This window comes from Bos taurus, chromosome 29 (assembly GCF_002263795.3).
Source record: "Bos taurus isolate L1 Dominette 01449 registration number 42190680 breed Hereford chromosome 29, ARS-UCD2.0, whole genome shotgun sequence".
Taxonomy (NCBI): Eukaryota; Metazoa; Chordata; class Mammalia; order Artiodactyla; family Bovidae; genus Bos; species Bos taurus.
The window spans coordinates 18545883-18561491 of record NC_037356.1 but is presented as its reverse complement, the minus strand read 5'-3'; the positions used below and the strand labels follow the sequence as shown (position 1 = coordinate 18561491).

The 15609-nt window shown below is 39.9% G+C and overlaps 1 protein-coding gene across 4 annotated transcripts in view; it reads right to left on the bottom strand.

The window, feature by feature from the left end:
* Nucleotides 1-15609, bottom strand: part of PAK1 (p21 (RAC1) activated kinase 1) — a 161239-nt gene that overhangs the window by 121321 nt on the left and 24309 nt on the right. Inside the window, exon 1 of one of the 4 annotated variants that reach the window (XM_024987207.2) lies at nucleotides 4480-4501. The exons of the other annotated variants lie outside the window; for them this stretch is intronic. The gene's annotated coding sequence lies outside the window, so the exon portion shown is untranslated. Of the gene's footprint in view, nucleotides 1-4479; nucleotides 4502-15609 lie in introns of those variants that run through there. 4 annotated transcript variants of the gene reach the window in all.

Below are 15609 nucleotides of genomic sequence, written 5' to 3'. Positions count from 1 at the left end.
AGGGATTTGCCTAAGGCCACAAAGTAAGTCCATATAATCTCAACCTACAGGTACATGCAAAGCAGTACAATGTTTTACAAAGAATTCTGGTTCTAAATATAGGAAAAATAAGATCTAGTCCCCAAACTGCTACCAAATCGCTGCCTGACCTTGAATAAGTCATCCTCTCTGACTCTATTCCCTTCCCACGTGCCTACTGATTCAGAAAGTTCACAAAGTAACTACTAGACACAAGGCACTGTGCTGAGATAGTGTGGTGAACAGGCTGTTTACAAGTAAGTCTGTATTTAGGAGTTTACAGGATAGAACGCTACAGAACTCAGATATTAAAAAAGAAATAAGCAAGTCAATTTTAACATAATTACAACTTGTGATACACAGCCAGTGTCAATCAGGAAGTGCCTAGACAGCAGACAAAAACCTCACCAACAAACTTTAGATTACAAATCAGGAGGAGTGGCTCTCAGCTCTCCATCATAAACAGGGGCTCAGTATTCCTTGGCTGCATGTTTTCACTTAACTGCCTGATGATTTGTGTGGCTAGAAGCATCACAGTCAACCACAAAAAATATATATATATACAAAATAAATGCCAGCTCCATTCACCAGTTTCTTCCCCTTTCTCTGAACCTGAGTGTCTACAACTATAACATGGAGATAATTCTATCTACTTCACAATACTATTCTGAAGATAATATAGAAAAAAGTACTCTGGAACCAATCTACTCCCGTGTGTCCCCAGTGCTCAGTGCAGCTTTCCCATTTGTAAAACTGCAGTAACACCTGTACTCAGCTCACAGAGTGATTGTGAGGATTAAATGAGATGACATAGATAAGGTGCTTAGTGGAGTCCCTGACACAGCATTTCATAAAAAATATTAGCAGTTATTAATTCACTTAACCTTATTCCCTCAGTTTATTCATTTGTAAAACAAGGACAATAACAGTACCCAACTCATAGGATTATTATGGAGATTAAGTGGGTTAATATATTTAAAGCCTTAGAACACTGTCTGGCACATAGTACTTGCCATGAGATTTTTTTATTATTATCATCATCATCAAATTCATCTTAAAGGCCCATATAGTCAAAGCTATGGTTTTTCCAGTAGTCACATATGGATGTAAGAGCTGGACCATAAAGAAGGCTGAGCACTGAAGAACTGATACTTTCGAATTGTGGTGCTAGAGAAGACTGGAGAGTCCCTCGGATTTCAACCGGAAATCAACCATGAATATTCATTGGAAGGACAGATGCTGAAGCTAATGCTCCAATACTCTGGCCACCTGATGCAAAGAACTGACTCACTGGAAAAGATCCTGATGCTGGGAAAGACTGAGGGCAAAAGAAGACAGCGGCAGAAAATGAGATGATTAGACTGCATCACTGACTCAACGGGCGTGAATTTCAGCAAACTCCAAGAAGTAGTGAAGGACAAGGGAGTCTGGCAAGGTGCAGTCCATGGGGTCACAAAGAGTTGGATACAACTTAGGGACAGAAGAACAACAACATCATCATCATTAAATTTAATTTTTAGCTGTCCCCACAATTTGTATGTATACAGACCACTGGTTTTCAATCAGGGGTGATCTTATTCCCTAAGGGATATCTGGCAATGTCTAGAGACATTCCTAATTGTCACAACTGGAGTGGGGGTAGATACTATGGGGTAGAGGACAGGATGCAGCTAAACATCCTATAATATATAGGCCTGAGCCCACAACATAAAACTGTATGATCTAAAATATCATTAGTCTCAACACTGAGAAATTCCAATACAGACCACACAAATCAAACAGAAGTTCTCTCTCTCCTCCAGACTCGTAGAGTATTTTATCTGAATCTTTCTTCTAGATGCTATTAAATAGATAGAAAAGTTTTAGACCTGAAACAGACTTTAGAGAGCTCCTTACAGAGCTAAAACAGGCAAGTAGTTCACAAAAGAACAGAAACTCAGTAGGAAAGGCAGCACTGGAGCACTTACTGTTGGTCCTTCCACAGCTAATTCAGATACCTAACAAGCACTTCCTTTTTCTCTTCCCCACTCTCTCTAACCCTCTCCCTTCTTCAGCTCTCCTTCCCTCATCCTCAGGTTTGAAAACAAAATCTGTTTCTTTTCTAGCACCATCAGAAGTCAGAGAAGGGCAGACCTTTCTCCCCACCTTTCTATTGCCTACCTTCGCAAGGACCTGCCTCTAGAACTTCAGGCTAGGCTTTGGACAAGAAACCAAGATTTCTTCCCATTTACCTGCCCTGGGTCCCTTCTTGCAGAGGCCAAGCTGAAACTCCTTTGGTTATTACTGTCTCCCGAGGTTAGGCAGATGTTCTGCCTAAAAGTATAACTTGGGTCAGACAACTTGGGTTAATTTCCTTTTCCCTGTCTACGGGAATGAACTGGTCTCAGGGAGGGGCCAAAGGCAAGTTGTTACAGCTTACGTTGGACTTTCTCCCCAGGAAGTGGTTTTGAAGAGAAAAAAGATTGTGGGTATCTTGGTGAGGGAAACATGGGAAAAGGATATGTAAGAGAAAAATACTGAGGCCTTTAACAGAGTAAAACATGTAAGACATACCTTTAACAGAGTCTACATGCAGGACTTTTCAAACATTTCCCATGTCTAATTCTTATCAGTACTTCAAGGACAAGTGCCTGCCTCCTCAAAAAAGTCTCCCGTGACCACTTTCATTCATGAAAACATTAAGCAAGTGTTCATTATGTGTCAGCCACTATAGCAACTTTATCTTATTTAATCCTCACAACCTGAGGTAATTATTTATCTCCATTTTAGAGATGAAGAAAATGAGGCCAGCAGAGGTTAACTTGCCTACTGCCTTGGCCAGTAAGTAGCAGAGCTGCAATTTACCCCTAGATCTTTCAGATACAAAAAAACTAAGCTCTCAACTATTTTACTAAGTTGTTTCTCAAGACAATTTCCCCTTTCTTTGATCCTATATCTCATTTACTGTCTGTATTATATATTAAGCAATTAATGTCAGACTGCCTTTTCTTAGTTTCGTGCACATCAGATGTGTTCCACACCCTGTGCTAGGCCTTATGAATAAAAGATATAAATAGCAGTCTCTTCCATAAAGCAGAGTTTATCAAACTGTTTTGACTACAACCTACAATAATACAATTCAGATGGAGACCAGTACACACACACACATGCACACGTGCATATACACCTATAAATATAAAACTGAGACAAAAGTTTCAAAAGATAATCCATGTTCTTTGTATATATAATATATCCTGACATTTTCTCTGGTATATTATACTTGACATTTTGTTTTTTCACTTTTTAAAAATGCTGGTCCAGAGTACTATGTTAAATTCGTAACTCATGGGTTATGACGTACAGCTTAAAAAAAAAAAAAAAAAAAAAAACCCTTCAGAGCCCCCAGGTTAAAGGGAGAAATAAGACATGAGTAACGATAAAAAATAATTACAATAACAGTAGCCAACATTTCAGGAACTCTTATTATGTGTCTAGCATGCTGATAAGCACTTTACATGAATTACTAGAGCCAAGATCCAACCCAGGTCTGTTGGTTTGAATCCAACATTCATATTCTTTTCACCACACCACACTGCCCACGCAGCATGAAAAGTTCTATTGTAAAAAACATTTCCATGAAGCACGGAGGTCAGGGGAGGGAGGGAAGAGTTTGGAAGCTTCACAAAATGAAGATTCTGAATTGTGACCTGACGTAGACATTTTCAAGAATGTAGCAAATGAGCTCCTGTAGGTGCTCTATAAATATTTGTAGATGGAATTCTTCTACCTTGTCTTATGATGTAGAAAAACAGCATGGTATTTTTAGATGAAAATCTATGTAATATTTAACTGATTCTATATCTCTCCTAGTAGAAATCTCAAGGGACACAGCCACATGGCACTAAAAAAAAAAAATAGTTTTAGCATTTGGTACAACTTCTCTGTAACAGTTGTCTATGAAAAGACATCCAGGACTAGGTGCTCCTGATAAGGAGACCAAGGTCCTAATCTCAGTTTTGTCATAAGAATTTCTGTATATTACTTTAAGCAGATGTGTTTACCTCTCTGGAATTCGGTTATTAATCTATAAAATGATAATCAAAACAGAACATATGATCATCAAGCTTCTTTCTAGTATTAATAAATTCAGGGACTTCCCAGGTGGCACTAGTGGTGAAGAACCTGCCTGCCAGTGCAGGAGACATAACAGACATGTTCAATCCCAGATGGGAAAGATCTTCTGGAGGAGAGCATAGCAACCCACTCCACTATTCTTGCCTGGAGAGTCCCATGGACAGAGGAGCCTGGTGGTCAACAGTCCACAGGGTCGCAAAGAGTCAGACATGACTGAAGCAATTTAGCGCGTGCACACACACACACACACACGTAAATTTGAAGAATACTACATTCTAATTATTCTAGTCCTAATAAACTCAGCAAATCCATGAAAAAGAAAAAATAGTTTTAATAAAAACCACTCACCTACAAAGGCACGAGGATGAATCGGAGGCTCCAATAACATGCTAATGGGTCTCTTTCTTGTTGATCCCCTTAGCTGGATGTGGAAGGGAAGATGCACACACAATGGCCTGACATACCATTTCATCTGCCTGAGCCTAAACTTCCTCATGTGAAAGGCCAGTGATTAGAGGCCCACAGAGCAGCAGATTTTAGCCAAAGTGTCAAACCATGAAAAGATCTGCCTCCAGCAATAGAGAGCTCTCCATCATGGAAGTATGCAAGCAGATACTGGAGAGATGCTTGACAGGAACTTTGCAGAAGAAAATTAAACGTGGAGTAAAGGCTGTGTTAGACATCCTAAAAGGGAACGTCCAGTTTTAAAATTCTACATTTCTCTCCTCACACAACAACAGAAAGATTAGCAGATTCTGGAGGGGAAAAATTACCCAAGGAATTTTCTTTTCCATTCCCCTTCCCTCCTTCTCCAGGCCCACTGTTTCATTGTAGAAATGTAGAAAGGAGGGTACTCCAGCACCCCAAGACAACTGCTTACCCAATGGTATCAGACCAAGCCCTTTCTTTACCCAGAGAAGTCTTTTAAGATCACTCAATCCACTCAGGTCCAAACTTTTTCTGAAGGCTTTCAACCTTTCTTTCAATCAAATCTTACAGAAACACCAATACTTAAACAGATAAAAAGTAGTACTGTACTGCCTGAAAAGGAGATGGGGAAGTTCTACTTCCTCAGCCTCTTTTCCACTTCCCATTCTCACCCCCGTATTCTGTGAAACTGCACTTCAAAACCCTGAGACTCTAGTGTAACACCTCCATGCTTAAGAAAACTAGGGTTCAGAGAGAACATGTCTTTAACAAGATCACACAGTCAGTGTCAACGCTGGAACTCAAAAATCAGAGGGGCTGACTTATAGGGCAGCTGATTTCCCATATCATCACACTACTCCCTTGGGATAATCACATGCAAATCAATATGAAAGCATTTTTAAAAGCACTAAGTGAACAGACCTGTACAGTTCCCTCTGCAAAATTTCTATAAGGGTAAAATAATCATAATGCTCAGACTTCCAAGGAAAATTTCACCACACAGCACCCAACGACAAAGAAATCTTCTCATGTTCTCAACTCCTCAGTAAAGTATCTATCTGTAAAAATAGGCATAATTATGTCACCAACTTTGAGAGTAGATAATTAAGACTCTGGAGGCTTCTGAAGGATTCTCTGCTCCCTGCATCTTGAGAAACCATCCCTTAAAGACATATGGGAATTCTCCTGGCATCCACCATGCATGAAACATGGAACAGAATCTGCATCTGTATATTATGGTTAACCAGGCTTCAAAGATTCTCTACAACTGTGATAACCAGCCTCCAAGACAAATACCCTGCCTTCTGGTATTTGCACCCTGTATATCGTTTCCCATTAGGTAGAAGAGTCAGTATGTATGATCAAAAAAATATAGCAGAAGTTAAGGTGTGTCATTTCTGAAATCAGACTATAAAAGACATTGTACCTTCTGTTCTGGTGGCTCTCTCCTCCCTCCAATCACTCACTGTGGGGAGGCCAACTCAAGGGCTGTAAGCTGCCCTATGGAGAGGCCATGTGGCAAGGAATTGAAGACGTCAGCCTGTTAACAGCCAGCAAGAAACTGAGGCTGGCCAACAACCAGATGAGTGAGTGTGGAAAGGGATCCTCTAGGTTCAGTTGCGCCTCCAGATAATTGCAGTCCTGGGCAACAGCTTGACTGTAACCTCATTAGAGACACTGAGCCAGAACCACTCAGCCTAGTCACTCTAAGATTCCTCACCCTTAGAGACTATGTGAGATAATAAATGTTTATTTTTTAAAGCTGTTAATTTTCAGAGGTAATTTATTTAGAGAGCAATAGATAACTAATGCAACCACAAAACTAAGGTTTCCTGGGTTTACATCAGAAAGCCCCTGTTATGAAACCAAAAGTCCAGCTGAAACAAATCCAAGGCCTCAAGGGCTAGAGCTTCCCCTTAAACAATAACTGTCTCCATGGCTTATTCATAGGGTGACCAAATCACTAAATCTCTCTCAGCTGAGATTTCTGTGAATATATAAAGACATTTTCCTTGCAGAGTACTATGAGGATTAAATGAGAATAATTTGTAAAAGTATCTTTAAAATAGTTGGAACTATACAAATTAAAGTTGTTACAAAGACTAGAAGATAACCCAACAAAGCCCACTTCCAACAGTAACCAAAAGGAGATGATGCTGCTCAGTGTAGTCAAATGGAAAGGCCTCTGCCACTTACCCAACTGCATTAAAAGTATCCTCTTCTATCACTGCTTCTCATAATAACAACAAGAAAAAATTACCAGTCAAGCATAGTGCTAAGTGTTATCACATCATTTTCTCATTTAATGCTGTATTTAACCTATAGAGAAACTGAAACCTAAAAGAGGTTTAAATGATTTGGTTAGTAAGATTGGCAGAATTGGACTTCATATCCACACAACTCCAAAGACCATGTTCTTTCCACTAAATCAATATGCTGTTCACTACAAGGAGACTGAAAATATCCAATACAGAAGGCGTACAGCCCCCACTTAACAGAAGAGCTAAATAAATTAAAGAGACAGGAAGAAAAAAATCACCTTCCAAGTTAATGAGAAAATTCAAAGGTTCAGGAAATGTAGAATCTAGTCCTGTCTAGGGCACCAAGCAATTTTAACACCTTGGGCAAGTTATCAGCCACTGAAAATTTTCTAAACCCTCACATTTACAGAGTACTTTGGATTCTACAAACCATTCTGAGTACCCACAAATGTTTGACTGTCATAGCAACCCTGGAAGGCAGTTTTAATAATCTCCATTCTAGGGCTTCTTTGGTGGCTCATTGGTAAAGAATCCACCTGCCAATGCCAGAGACAAGGGTTCGATCCCTGATCTGGGATGATCCCACATGCCTCAGAGCAACTAAGCCCTTGCACAGCAACTATTAAGGCTGTACTCTAGAGCTCTGGTGGCTCAGAGGTTAAAGCGTCTACCTGCAATGCCGGAGAGCCGGGTTCGATCCCCGGGTCGGGAAGATCCCCTGGAGAAGGAAATGGCAACCCACTCCAGTACTCTTGTCTGGAGAATCCATGGACGGAGGAGCCTGGTAGGCTACAGTCCACGGGGTCACAAAGAGTCGGACACGACTAAGCGACTTCACTTCACTTCACTTCACTTCTAGAGCCCAAGCGCCGCAACTACTGACACCCAGAAACCCTAAGCCTGTGCTCCACAACAAGAGAAGCCACCACAATAAGAAGCCTGCACACAGCAACTAGAGAGGAGTCCCTGCTACCCACAACTAGAGAAAAGCCCACGCAGCAATGAAGACCCAGCAAGATAAACAATTTTTTTAAAATCTCTATTCTATAAATGAGAAAACTGAGACTCAAAAAGAATTCCAGTAATTTGCCTGTGGCTATTAGACAGCTCGTACATGCCAGAGACCAATATCTAGATTTCTTATCCTCAGAAGTACCTGAGACGCAAAGGTTTTGGGGAATGCACAAAGGTCACAGCAAAGACAAGAATCCAATTTACTTCTTATTCCCCCAATCCAGTGAGCTACAACCAGATATGCAAACCTGGAATGCTTTTTAAAAACACTAATTCCTGAACCCCATAACTACTTCTGCACCCCCTACACCTGCAAAAAATATATATATTGGGAGAGGAAGAGGAATCTGAGCATCAACATGTTTTTAAGCCTTCTAGAAGTACCCACACTTGAGAACTACTGCCCTAACCCCGAGAGCCACAAGTTAAGAAATGTCATGATCCACCCTCAGTTTCTAATGTGAAATTCTTTGAGTGAAGTTATCTACTTTTTTGTAAATTCATTACATTTACAAAGCAAAATATTTTCTATTATTATAAATGACATCTAAGTTAAAATAATTTAATTTCTGTTACCTAGAATAAATTTTTATGGGCCATTCAATCAGCATCCTAATGGTCAAGACTGGTTATGTGTTATGCAGCAATAAAACTGCTTATAGAAAAAGAAAAGCTGCCCACAATAGTATGCTGTGAATAAAACAACTAAAAATAATTGAAGTAATCTTTTGTCTCCAAATGTCCCTGCTTGGGGATCTGAGAACTACTTGGTTCCACTAAGATGAATTTCCTGGAGCATTCTCTAATTAGGGTTGTTTGGATACTGCAAAGACTTGTCTCATAACATTTCTATTTCTCTCTGCTAATTCAAATCTTACCTGACCAAGTTCTTTCCTTAACCATAAACCCCATTGTTATGGGTTTAAATGGTATCTGCCAAAAAAAAAAAAGATTTGTTAAAGTCCTAACCTCTGGTACATCAGAATGTGACTTTGTTTGGAAATAGGGTCTTTACAGAAGCAATCAAACTAAAATGAGATCATGAAGGTCAGCTCTAACCCAATACAACTTGTGTCCTTATAAGAAGGGGAAGTTTTGACACAACAGACAGATACACATAGAGAAAAGACTGTGATGAGACACGGGGAGAAGATGTTCAGCTACAAGCCAAGGAATGCCTGAGACTTCCGGAAGCTAGGGAGAGGCCTGGAACAGACCCTGCTCTTGCACATTCAAGGGGAGCGTAGCCCTGCCATCAACTCTGATTTCAGATTTCTGGTTTCCAAAACTGTAAGGTTATAATTTTCTGTTGTTCTAAGCCAACGAGTTTGCGGTACTTTATTATAGTAGCCCTAGGAAACTAATCATCTACCTTTCACTAAATTCTCAAAGTTTGTACCCAGTTTATTAGCCGGGACTATTTAATTTTTTTAGCATATGCATCCTATATTCCTAATGAAATCAAAGCCTCTCAAGGGGAGGAACACCATTTCATATATCTTTTGTATTACCTACCACTTTCAGGGAAAGACTGACCTTGGAAAAGGTATTCAGGAAACATTTTCTCACTTGATTACTTTCTGGAAAATGCTCAACAACCACTGCTGGTTGTTTCAGAATTTGATAACTAGAAAATCACTTTTCCTACTTCTATAATTTTGTCACATTGGAATTAGCTATTTTAAAATCAAAAAAATTTTATGAGCTTTTTATGTATTTATTATACAAATAATACCACATACTCTCTAGTACTCATAAATAAAAATTTCACAAAATCACAGAGACATGTACTATTTGGGACTGGGAGAGAGCTTATAGACAGACCATCTAGTGCAATCGTGAAGTAATATCTTCTTCAAAGTACACAATATCATTTCTCTCTTTTACAGTAAATGCCACATTCTCTCTTGTCCATTGTATTTGTTACTGATTCACAGGGCTCCTTCTCACCACCCACCCACCACTAGGCTGTAAGTACACCAAAGGTTGAGAAAAAAAGCAGCAAAGTCAAAACAGAATCAATTTTTAGTCCAAAAGCAAAAATATACTGGTGAGATACATGAAGAGAATGAATCACTGAGGTACCTTAATAGATTAGGTCCTAAAGACCCCACAACTGCCTATGATGACAGGAAGTAGAGATTCCAAACAGCTCTCAGAAATTCACTTTGGTAGCTCTCAAAGGGGCAAACACAGCCTTCTGCTTAACTGACATTAATGAATTAGTAGACCCAAACCTCAAACAGACTAAGAACAACAGTCTGGCCAAGTATCCTGTTGTCCCATGTCACCACTAGTATAAAGAAAAGTCTAAGCCAGCACCAGAAAAACACTAACTCAGACTTTTCTGTTCCCAATAGGCTCTAGTGAATTCCCAAAGGAGGAGTCTTCCAGGTTGTGCTGAAATCCAAAGAAAGGGAAAAGAAATACTAAAAGACATCAATACGTTTTCAAATTGATAAAACTCTTGTTCGTTCTCACTCAAGTGTCTCCTCCTCTATGGGGTCCTTATTGTCTCTTCTTCTCCCTTCTTCCTTCTTGCTTAAATAATACTTTGTAGATCCCTCTATTATACATTCATCACTGAATGTTACAGCAAGTCTAGTGCCTCTCTCTCCTCTAAAAGCAGACACACAATAATCCATGGCTGCAAAAAGCTCACTGTAAAGCAACTGTCCTCCAATTAAAACTAAAAAATAAAATGAAGTTTTTTAAAAAGCTTTAACCTGCTCCTTCTCATGCTAAGACCTCATTACTCTGGCTTGTCCTAATACCAGAAAGAAAAGGGAAAAAGATGAAATATTTTCAACTAGCTGCCTGTTTACTGTGTGCCGTCTAAGAGCCATGGATCTGTACACTGTGATCCTTCTTTTTCAAGTATCAAGCTCTGGTCAGTATGGTAGGCAGGTACAGACAGACCCAATCCTATTTTTCCAAGACCTAGGCCTTAATCAGGCTAAAGAGGGACTGGAAGTTAGCATTAAAGGATCAGTGCTCTTTAAGAATCAGGAGAATCTCAGACTCCTTAAAACAGTAAGGGAAGAAAGAACTCAGAGGACATGCAGTCAATCTCCTCATTCTACAGTAAGAGAATCTAAGGCCCAAAAAGGGGTAAGGATTTGGTCACGGTCTCATGGTCTGCTACAAGAAAAACCATATTTTGATTCCTAGCTCAGTATAACTTCTGATAGATCTTTTCTCTTTTAAAAAAAATTATAATAATCTCCAAAATGAGACATAGTGAGGTAATTTTTCCAAGGCCATAGACCTAGTAGATGCCAAAGCCAAGATTTGAACCTAGGACAGAAGATTTATCCTCTCATTCATTTTCATGGTGAAGTTTTTGCAACTCCATTATATAAATGCAACTTTATTTTCTGTTTCTTTAACTTCTTTTGAAGTTTGCTTCCAGTTAAATTTGGCAGATTAAAAATACATTTACCTGTGTTCTTCCCCAAAATCACACTAAAATGACAGTAAAGGTATTTTTTAAAAAGGGTGGGGGGAATAAACCTAAACAAATAAAAAGAATGGGTGAGGGGGGGTGTTAGAAGATGAGATATTTCAACAAAATTTTAGACTATCCATAATGAATGGGGTATTTGTAATCAAAAAAGAAGGGAAAAAAAGCTGTAACCCAGAACCTTGCATGGTCCCTAGGCCACAGAAATACGTGGTACTTGGACAGCAGGATCACATTCCCCGAAAAGAATCACTGGATTAGAACACACAAAGGAATAGGCCTAGGAAGTAGAAATTACTTGCTCAAACTCACAGTGAGCTAACAAGAGCTTGAAACCCAGTCTTAATTTTTTTGTTACCTTTCTGTAACTCATTTGCTATTAGTCAGACTTTAATAGCCCATGTCACAAAGCAAGGAGACAGAGGTGTTTCCCAAGGTCTACCTTTTGTCTTCCTTTTCCAACTACAAAAAGTACTTTGTGTTTAGGGTCTCCCTGGTGGGAGCTTAGGGTTTTCAAACAGTTGGGGTAAGAACCCCATATTCCAATTCATGCTCCAACTGTCTGATTCTACAGTGCAGAAGATGTAGGTTACCAGCACCTGACAAAAATATGACAAAGCTTGAAAACAAAAGATTTCAAAAGCACTAACACTGTTTCAGGTCAAAGCTGAGCTCATCCCCCTTGCCTATGAAAGTGTGAGAGAGGCAGCTTTTCATCCCTTTTTAGAACAGAACATGCCCAAAGGTAGGTGTTGTTACATCTGCCAACCAGCTAAAACAGATTTATTTTTAAATGCCTAGTTATAGGATTGCCTACAGAACCAATTAAGGCATTAATGAATCTAAGGCCATTTCTTAATACACAGCAATAACGTTGAGTGCCACAGCTATTTGAACCCTACTCCCATTTGAACTCTCATCTATCAGTGCATTAAACGTCTACATATTCAATTTGTGTTTTTCTGATGTGCACAGAAAGAATGCTAAATTAGGAGTCAGAATAGTTCTAAATACAGCTCAAGCTTTGGAGTCAGCACACAGGTTTCAATCCTAGTCTTCTGAATCCAATTTCTCTGGGTCTCAATTTCTTCATATGTAAAATGGACATAATACCTACATGAGAGACCTAGTATAAGGATTGAGATTATGTATATAAGACAGCTTGCACAACAATAAGTCACTCAATAAATGTTAGTTTCTTCTTTTATTGACCACCTGGTAAATACCAGGTACTTTCAACCTTCAAAAGGCTGATTGCTTTGAAGAACTGTTTAGGGTGGAACAGGACAGGTGAACAAATAATTCCAATACAATATAATGCAAATAGGTACAATACAAAACAGTAAATGCTTTTACAGTCATTGGAACAAAGTTATCACATAAACACTAAAAAAAGGGGATATTAATTCTCTCTGGAACAGGAGGAGAGTATCAGGGAAGGTACCAGAGACAGAGATATCTGAAATGGGCCTTGAAGATTGTTGAGTGAAAAAACAGTAAGCAAAGGAAAACATCTTAAACAAAAGAAACCATGAAAAACAAGCTAGGGAGACATGACACAGAACATATGGCTTATTTAAGCAACAGTGAGAAAACTCAGAAGAGAGCAGAAATGAATGGGTTACACAGGACCAGAAGATTAGCATAAAGAAGGGCCAACCCACAGGAATATTTTGTTGAGAGAAAAGTGGTTATGAGAGGCAAAGAGAGGTAGTCATTTGAGAAACTCTTGAGGAAAGTATTCGCCAGAGAACAGAAATGAAAATGGCCTAGGAATATTAATCATATATAAGTGAGGCATTTGGAATTTAAAAGGAAATGGCCTTTCTTTAAGGGGTGAAAATAGCCCAGAGAGCTCAGGGTAGAAACTGATATCTACTGGCTAAGGAACCCAGGCTGCTTCTTCCTCTTTGAGGACAAGACTAGACTTGATGGGTGTTTGGTGCAACCAGGTTTGAGGAAGGTGCTTCTGCCACTTCCTGAAGCTTTACACAACTCAGTTCAACCTCAAAAGGGAACACTAGCCCACACAGTAACAGTCTAAAAAAAAAAAAACTAAAGCAGGCAATAGACTTTAAGGGAAACTAGGCAGAGGACTTAAAGAGGGACAGTGAGACTATAGAACAAGAGAGGCTTATCCAGTGCATCCAATGATCTGTTATCACATTAATGGAGGAAGCAGCAATAGAACAGCTGCAAGACCATTATCTAAATGTCTGAGTTGTGGGAGCCACAGAGGTCATCTAGTCCCATACCTCATTGTACAGAGTAACAGGCAAGGAGAGCTTGGCCTAAAAACAATTTAGCATACACCTTACACTTCAGGCAGGCTCTTTTACTTATCTCAAGACAGAACAGTAAAAGATGTGTTATTTTCCCAATGAGACACTAAGTTCTTTAGAGCATTATAAAGTTTGCATTAGTTACACTTATGGACTTCTAGAGTATATAATGCTTTCCTTTTTGATCCCACAGGTTACAAAAAATTCACCTTGAGAACTGGGTTATCCCCAGGCAAATAACAGACTAGAAGATAGTTTCTTAATACCTCATCCCAACTGCTCTAATGTCTGAATCTATGGCTTTCCAGATCATGGCATCTGGACCCATCACTTCATGGCAATAGATGGGGAAACAGTGGAAACAGTGGCTGACTTTATTTTGGGGGGCTCCAAAATCACTGTAAATGGTGATTGCAGTCATGAAATTAAAAGACACTTGCTTCTTGGAAGGAAAGTTATGAGCAACCTAGACAGCACATTAAAAAGCAGAGATATTACTTTGTCAACAAAGGTCTGTCTAGTCCAGGCTATGGTTTTTCCAGTAGTCAAATATGGATGTGAGAGTTGGACTATAAAGAAAGCTGAGTGCAGAAGAATTGATGCTTTTGAACTGTGGTGTTGGAGAAGATTCTTGAGAGTCCCTTGGACTGCAAGGAGATCCAACCAGTCCATCCTAAAGGAAACCAATCCTGGGTGTTCATTGGAAGGACTGATTTTGAAGCTGAAACTCCAATACTTTGGCCACCTGATGCAAAGAGCTGACTCATTTGAAAAGACCCTGATGTTGGAAAAGACTAAAGGCAGGAGGAGAAGGAGATGACAGAGCATGAGATGGTTAGATGGCATCACCGACTCAATGGACATGAGTTAGGGTAAACTCCGGGGGCTGGTGATGGACAGGGAGGCCTGGTGTGCTGTGGTTCATAGGGTCACAAAGAGTCGGACACGACTGAGTGACTGAACTGATGACTTTTCAGGGTAGAAAACGTTCAGTAAAATCTATTCTGTTTTGATTCCTGTGCTGAGAATAGGAAACACAGATTTGAATCAGATAAGACCCTTGCTTTCAAGAGGCTCCCATTTAGTAAAGACAAACATGGCAATCAGTGATTATCTGTGAGTCATAAAGACATGGGTACAAATCTTAGGTCTACCTTTTGCTAGCTAAGGGAAGTCATTTCCTTTATCTAAATTCCTTATTTCTTATCTGTGTTACTGAGGGCAATATTATCAGCTTACCTCAAAGAGTTACTCATTAGCATTTGTCAAGATGATATATTTAAAGCACCCAGAAGAATGCCTGGTCTCCAGTATATACGTTTAGTATGCATTAATGAATTAATGACTTATATGAGAATATCCTTTTTGTGAGGGGAGGGGGAGAGAACTCCTCAGCATTACGCTTTCCCATAATCCTGGAACGTCTGAGGAAATACAGTTTCCCTGACCATGAAGATCTCAAGTTCCCCAGCTCCCATGCATTATAACCACAAACCCCATCCCAGCATTAAAAACCAGAAAGAGGAACCTGGTAGGTGCCACACAAAGACTAGGGTTGAAGAAAATAGTTGTGTGGCCTAACCAAGACTGCAAAGGGAAGTCAGCAGTAGAGCAAAACTTAAAAATTCCAAGACCTGAAATCCTTCAAATCCCTAAGGTTAAAAACTAGAAACACCTGGTTAAATACAAGTATCTCTGCTGGGTAGAGCTGGTGAGAGATTAGCGGCCACCAGGGGTTTATGGACCCCTATGGGTGCAATGGCAGCCCACTCCAGTACACTTGCCTGGAAAATCCCATGGGCGGAGGAGCCTGGTAGGCTGCAGTCCATGGGGTCACTAGGAGTCGGGCACGACTGAGCAACTTCACTTTCACTTTTCACTTTCGTGCATTGAAGAAGGAAATGGCAACCCACTCCAGTGTTCTTGCCTGGAGAAGCCCAGGGACAGAGGAGCCTAGTGGGCTGCCGTCTATGGGGTTGCACAGAGTCGGACACGACTGAAGCGACTTAGCAGTAGCAGCAGCATGGGT